The sequence below is a fragment of the Poecilia formosa genome, unplaced genomic scaffold (assembly GCF_000485575.1).
Source record: "Poecilia formosa unplaced genomic scaffold, Poecilia_formosa-5.1.2 Scaffold545, whole genome shotgun sequence".
Taxonomy (NCBI): domain Eukaryota; kingdom Metazoa; phylum Chordata; class Actinopteri; order Cyprinodontiformes; family Poeciliidae; genus Poecilia; species Poecilia formosa.
The window spans coordinates 5559-13228 of NW_006800484.1; the positions used below are offsets into that span (position 1 = coordinate 5559).

Below are 7670 nucleotides of genomic sequence, written 5' to 3' on the forward strand. Positions count from 1 at the left end.
ATATGATAAATAAAGAATTGTCAGTTCATACTATTTAAAGTGATAATGAATCTTCCTATAACTTGACAGAAATCCCCACAAATCCTTAAGTGGCCTTTTAATTGCCAGATTGCTGACAGAATTTTTTTTTTTTTAGAAAGGCAAAGGGCCCTTCAAAATGAGCAACAGAAGTGAAAAAAGTCACAGACGTTAGCTTCTCAATATACCTAAATAAGTTCACTAAAAATGTCTGTATCCACACAAAATGGACGTCCCTCCTCAATGAATGATTCATTAATCTAAATTTTATTGTGTTCCTGTTTTTCTTGGAGATTAAAGGCAGGCTTGTACAAATATGGCAGAAAGTAAATAGCTTTTACTCATATGTTCGTTTATTTCACTAAGATTTATTCAACCTGTGTGCTTTCTACTTGCCATTGTTCCTGTAAAAAGCAGCATTAGTCATCAGTTTTATTAATTTGATATCATATTTTCACAGCATACCGACATGTTTGCCATCTTAACGTTTCTTTCGTCTTAGAAAAAAAACAAAAAAAAACAAAAACAGAAGGAAATTCTTTTGAACATTGCTGTGAAACTGATCTGGCATCCAGTGAAAAGCAAGTGAAGAGGTCACTGATGAGAGCGGACATCCTGTCCCCTCCACTCCTCTCTGAGTCCTGAACTAACAGTCATCACTGCAGCCTTTGTTCACCTTGTTGTTTACTTTTTGTTGATATTTTTTTCTTCTTTTTATGAGTCACACTTATCAGCAGTAACTGCAAGTTTGCAAGCAACTCAGGTCAGCTGAGTCAATGATTATGATTCAGTGGCTGTGTGTTTGGAAGCGATCAAGAGAGCAAGATTATCGGCCTGCAGGATTGATGGGACTTATGAATTATTAGGTGGAAGGAAAAGTAATATCGAAAAACTGGGCACTGAAGACCTGCAGGAGAAATGACCAATGACTGCAGCGCTGTGGAATAAAACAGACATTCACATGATTTATAAGGTTTAGGGAAAACCCTGGAGAAAGACCAACGCTTATGTAATTAGGGCTGGCTAGTCAAGGCCAGCCTTTTCACAACAATTGGCCATTTTCACAGCAATGTTCAAAAGAATTTCCTTCTGCTATTCCCCCCCTCCCCCTCCTCAGTCAAGCAGAAAACTGCTCCGCTCCTGCTTCTTCGTCTAGCGAGGCCAGCTAAACTCTAGTAGGACAGTTAGATTCTCATTTGTAAAAGGCAGCAGTGACAAGTGAGTAAATGAAATTCATAAAGATGATTCACTGAGAGAGACCAGCAGGAGACGTCAAGTTTTGACTGAGGAATTGTTCTATTCAGTTCAAGTTGAACATAACAGCAAAGACCTTCTAGACTCAGAAGTTATGATTATTATAATTTAGATTTGGTGATATTCGTCTGTTATTAGTTATCTCAGTGAGCCAGACAGGTCATCCACACATAAACAGGATCTAAATTATGCATGACAATAGCAACAGGGAATTATTAGTGAACATGCTTACTGAAATGTATTTATTATGCAGATAAAAATATATATTTTCCTGATGACAGCTTCAGCATGTATGTTTTGACTTATTCTTCCACACTGTCTTTGAATCCCTTTGTTCTGAAGGCCTTGCTCTTTACTCGATTGGATTCAACTTGAGTGATAGATTGGTCTTCCTGACAGCTTTACTTTCTTTCTCAGCCAGTTGAATTTTCTGGTGTGTATTCCTGGGTACTTTACTGGCTGAAAAATCCACCATCCCTCCATCTTCACAGCCTGGGTTTCCCCCTCAAAACCTGTTAAGTCTGGCGGTCGGAGCACTCGGTCAGTCTGCCAGCAACCCACTGCGTTTAAAAAAAAAATATGTTTCAAGTTGACAGTTAATTTAATAATATGACTAGGTAATTTGTACATGATTAGAAGACATTGTTGACAACACTTAACCACACAGAGTCTATAAAAAGCAACAAAAAAAAAGCATAATTAATGTACATATATACATTTTCTGCACTGTCCTAGTTAAGTAAACAGCTGTTGGCTTGGTCTTAAAACAAGCTATGTATTGCTGCTCGCATTAAGAGCTGCACGTATGTGACTTTCATGAAGACATTTTTCTTTTTTACATATTTGTCAGCACTGCTGTCATGACAGCATGTTATGAGGGAGATCATTTATAAACAGACATGTCTCCTCCACCTCCTCCTCCCTGTGCTGCTTTTGCTGCCTGAAGAAACACACCTCTTCCGAGTCATCCCAACCAAAACCCACCAACTAGAGCCAGGAGGAATGCCTTAGCCCTGTCAATCAATGCTAACTGTGCTTGACGATGACTTACCATTACAGGAAAACCGTTAATTGTCATCGCTGGCCATGCTAGCTAGCCGGAGCATTCATGGCATTCTCTGCTAGCTGCAGCACAACAGAGAGAGCAAGTGTGGGAGGGGGAGAGAGATGAATAAAGCCACACCAGGTTATGATTGACAGCGCTAGCTCTGATAGCTGAGCACTAGGTCAGCTATCTAGCTAACTAGTTAGCACTGGGAGAAGGCAAATGAGCTCAGTTTTTTTTTTTCATATCATATTATAGCATATATAATATATTATGACATAATATGTTATGTTATAATATAATATATCATATTATGACATAGCTACATTATAACATAATATGTCTATGTTACGGTCATAGCATGGTCATAATATGAGACATGACTAGATCATGTCTCATATGTCATGACATGGTGACAGTTTGAACAAATGTAAAAAAAAAAAAAAAAGTATTACAAAAGTTTAGCTTTAAGCAGCTGTAAGGCATAAATGGACTAAGCAGCTGCTTCGGGCCCCCCAGACCTCCAGGGGCCCCCATAAATGGTTACATTTTAACTCAGACCAATGTTTCTCTGGCTGGTCTGTTTAAATACCAGGCTAGCAAGGTATCCCACAATTCACTGTGTCATCAGCAGCAGCAGCAACTAACTAAACCACTTGTTTGTCACACAAATTGTTTTAAAATGTTTCCGGTGGAAATTTGGATTCTAAACCTTCATATATGCAGCCAGTTCATCAAGAATGAATATTTCCTTTCAGAACCAGCTCTTGTTAGCTAGTTTTGGACATTTACATGAAACCATGAAAGAGTTGCATGTTCATTTGAATGACCATCTTGCTCTGTGTTAGGGTGCACGTTTGCATATGATGAAAACTCGCAGGGCCTGATGCATTTTCCATCCATGATAGTTCAGGGGGGAGAACAGAGGCTACATCCACCTCCAAGGGGGGCCAAAACTGTGATGTGGAGAACATGGTCATCTAGTGGAAGCCTGTGATAAAGTTTTCCGTGGTAAATGCAGAGACATTTGATCAATATAAAAATGGGAGGAAATGTAACCTCTGTGTTGGTCAGTTAGTCTTATTTCAGATCGGCTGGCTGTGGTGCTTCTGTGCACAGCTTTTTTTTTTTAGCACATCTGACTGACAGCAGTGGGAAGTAAAGGTAAAGAAGTAACAGATGAGCTGCATAGCAACTAAGCTAAAACATGAAAAATAACCTTTCTTGAGACCTTTTAGCATTACTTAACACGTTCTTGGAAGAAAATAAGTGCTGCAAGATTTTATGAGAGTGACATGAAGCGTGGATATGTTTACTACAGATTTGCAGAAAACATGGGTAACCTCCTCAGAAGCTGGAATCCGGAGAGGAACCGTGCAAATCTGTCATGTCGGCACCAGACTCAGACCCCTACTTAATATCCACAACCACAGCTGAATTTATTATTTATAGAGGGCCCTTCTTCTTGGATCATTCACACTGTCTTAGTGTGTTTGAGGAGAGCTTCCACAAACATACCCTGATTTATTTTGTCCTAATTTTCTTTTTTTGTTGTTGTTTAAAAACAGAAATGTGCCTGAATTAAAACTTCTACAAGAGCAAGAGGCACAAAGCAAGGGAGATCTCCATCACTTTTCTGGATTAAAAACTGTCAACAAAATAGTTGCAAGTCTGCAAAAGCTATGTCTGCATTTTCTGCTGCTAAATTATTAACCTCCAGTTCACTGAAGTTTTTTATTGTCTGTTTTTTTTCCCTGACTGACCCCTCTCCAAAAGGTCTGACATTGTCTCAGAGGCGATTCCTTTCAGTTGCTTGGTGAGAACCTTCTGGCCGCAGACGGAGCAGAGGCAGAGCACACAGCAGAAGGGCCACCAAACGTGTTCTTTTAACTTATCGGGAGAAGTGCCAGCGTTGTGTGGGTGTGATTAGGTTTGCAGCCTTGCCAGCATGACTGCTTCAAATTCTCTGATGACCAAATCATTTTGTGGCCTGTGGACCACTTGCTATGAATGAGCTACGGTTAAGTCTGGAACCAGGCGCACCCCAAGCAGATTGAAGTGAAGTCAATTAAGTTTGATTCAAAAAATGCTTCGATTCCAAAGGGAAATTAAATAAATAACTGTAAACTTTGATTTTTATCACCATGTTTCTTCTCACTAAATCATTTTCAACAGTCTATTTTTAAATCAAATTAAAACACAGACTAATCTTTTTTTTTTTAATTATTATTATCTTCATATTTGATCCCCCATATAGAGAGCTGCTTGTCTAATTTCCAACCAGAAAAGAATTTCTCAACTGCATGATACTTAGAATCTCAATCAGCCAAGGTCAATCACTTTCCAAATAATGTCATTCAATAATCTTAAAAACATTTCCTAATACAACCAGGTTCACTGGGTTTTGTTCACTGCATGATAAAGACTGTGGGATAAAAAAACTGATAAATAAAATAAACACGTGAACAAAAGGGAGACATAAAAAGCCAAGAAACCAGCAGCTGTGGTCGTAGTTTGGAAGTAGAAAGTCAGAGGCCTCTGAAAAAACCTGACTGAAGATGCTTTGCCTTCACAAGACATTCTCATGAAGAGGATGGTCAGGGTTGTCCATAATTTCCTTGATCCTATGAAGAATCCTTCTTTGCATCATCGTCTCCAAAGGTTCCACAGTCGCCCCCAGAACAGAACCAGCAAAGGCTCAATCAGGCTGCCGAGCCTTTTTCCAAATGGACACACCTCAGAAGTTACTCATTCTCTCACTTCTTTCCTCTCTTTCCAAGAGAGTCCAGAATCTCCAGCTGACTCCAACCAAGCTCTCTGCATGACCCAGTTCCGGGTTATTTCTTGTCAATGTTATGAATTAGACAGTTTTAATAAAGACTGTGAGATGATTTTCAAAAACATTTCAATTATCCAATTTTATTAGCCTACTACGAAATGCCAAACCCTCGTGGCTAAGTTCGCTGGAAGTTATGGGGATCAACAAGACGTATTTGTCGGGCACCATGAATGGTTATATTCACGATCTTTTAACTTATTCCAAACGGTGGATGCAAAATATTTTACTGGGATCCAGAGCAGAGAGACACTTCTACCCTGGGGATATGTTACTAAACAGCCATGGCAAATCGCTGAATGCAGCATGACACAAAGTGATGAATACAAATCTGGAAATATGTGTATCTGTTGTCCCATATGTATAGGTTGGCTCTTCTGTCTGGCAGCATTCAGTATTCCCTTGCAGTCATGCTGGAGTGGCATTACACTAAGAGAGATGTGGGTCACACTTTTATCCCAGTCCAGCACTGAAAGGTGCTGTGCTCGCTCCACCTGCACCCTGAGAGCTGACTGACACTGCTATAGGTTATTTTCTGTTCCTATTTACTGTTTTTGTAGTTATTTTACATATTTTTTTTAAGATTTCACATTGTCAAAATATTAATTTGCATGCATTCAATGTTATGTTCTAATGTTCTGTAAGCTTCATAGTACTATGTCCGTTGTTCGTGAATAAATTGAGGTTTCTATAAAACAACGATATTAATGATAATACAAATTGGGGCTAGTTTGTTTTTTCCTTTAGTGATAGTTCAGAATTTTTGAAGAAGGATTTTTAGAAGTTATTTTTTACTAATAGGCTATTTAGACGTTGTAAAGTGGAAACCTACAGAGCACTGGAGGGCTAACAGCTACTGAGAGAGGCCTATTGGCCTATTGTAGCATCTTAACACACTGTTTCTCATCACTGGTGCTCAGGAACCACTGCCCTGCATGTGTTAGCTGTGTCTCTGCTCTGGCACATTCAAATGATAGCATTAGCTCCTGTGTGCCATCAAGTGCTGCAAAAGCCTGTTAATCATCAGTTCATTCATGTCAGGTATATAGCAGAAGGGAAGCACCTAATGAATGCAGGGCAGGGGTCCCTGAGGACCAGGATTGAGAAACGCTGCGTTAACCTAAACTGAGGATGAATCTGGTAAACAGCACTATATTAGAAGATATTGATCCTTTGCACTTCATCTGCCTGATGTAATGGTGCAGGAATATGGTCCTGTTTTAGTTGACCATACTTATTTCAAACTAAAGAGTCTGGATTTGTTTTTGTATTTATGTGAGGTGTGCAAGTGTGAGGTCTTACCTTTCAGAGGATCTCTGACAGAGATGCGGCGCTCCTGTCTCTGCCTTCATAGCTTTTGGCAACCAGCCGATGTTTGGTGACGTTGTTAATGAGTTGTTGGGTGGTGGGTCAGCGCCTGATGACATCAGTGAAGCTTTCTCTGGTTTCCTGGTCACCAGGCCTCAGCCTTGACACCTCACGCCTGGATTCATTATCCACAGATATCTAGCAAAGCTCCACAAACACTCTGCCTGCATTCTTTCCATCAACCTCTGAAATCAACAAACCTCATGAGAACCATCCAGCCACCCACACCAAACTTACCGTGTCCTCCAGGAGCCAAACATCCTCATCTTAGCAGACCCACTCCACCCAACAGGAAGAAAAATAAACTCAGACCTGCAAACACACCATCTTTCTCTGTGATGCTTACATCATTAACTTTTCACTTTCCATCCAGACACTGCTGCTGTGCTGGAGCTCTGCACCAGAGCCCATTTCTTGTTCCTTTTGTAAATAAATCTATGAAGTTGCAGCATGTAACGTATTTATTAAAACCGTCACTATGTTGTGACAGCATAACATCAGATAAATAATCGATGAAAAAAAAATCTACTCTCCCAGTCAGAAAGCGTTGTCAATCATGCTCATGTAAGCATTGTTAAAGGTGGAGAAACAACTTACTGTTGTTACCAGAAAACTGTGTATTCACCATTGTCTGTGGCTATGCTAACTAGCCTGAGCATTCACAGCAGGACCCATTGTGGGGAAGGAGCATAACAGAGAGAAAGGGTAAGGGTGTGAGCAGCATGTAAATGATGGTGCTTGACAGCACTCAGACCCTCCTTCTGGCTCTTATTGGTTGTTTCTGACTGGCAGCTGTGTATTTCTGCAGATTGATTTTTTTCACAGATTATGTGTCTCATACTGTCACAACATGGTGACACTTTTAAAAAAGCATATTGCTTACCCAAGATGGTAGCACTTTATTTGAAGGGGTGTACATAAGACCGACATGACACTGTCATAAACATCACAGGTGTTATGCTGAAGGATTCTTTATGTTTATGATTGTTGTCATGAAGTGTCATTTGGTAAATAATGATATTACCAACGCAAAGTTGTGCTATAAAGTGCATTAAAAGTTAATTTAAAGTGCGAACTTTGCAATAAACGTGTCATTATTTATTGAATATTTCATGACAACAGTCATAAACATTCATGAAGATTCCCTTC

At 39.7% G+C, this 7670-nt stretch overlaps 1 long non-coding RNA gene across 1 annotated transcript; it reads right to left on the bottom strand.

The window, feature by feature from the left end:
• Positions 1 to 735: 735 nt before the first annotated feature.
• On the bottom strand, positions 736 to 2415 carry LOC103129427 (uncharacterized). The gene is made up of 2 exons (XR_475072.2): positions 2324 to 2415; positions 736 to 1832 (listed from the first exon to the last, which is right to left on the bottom strand). It is a non-coding gene; the product is annotated as an uncharacterized LOC103129427 (long non-coding RNA).
• Positions 2416 to 7670: the final 5255 nt, after the last annotated feature.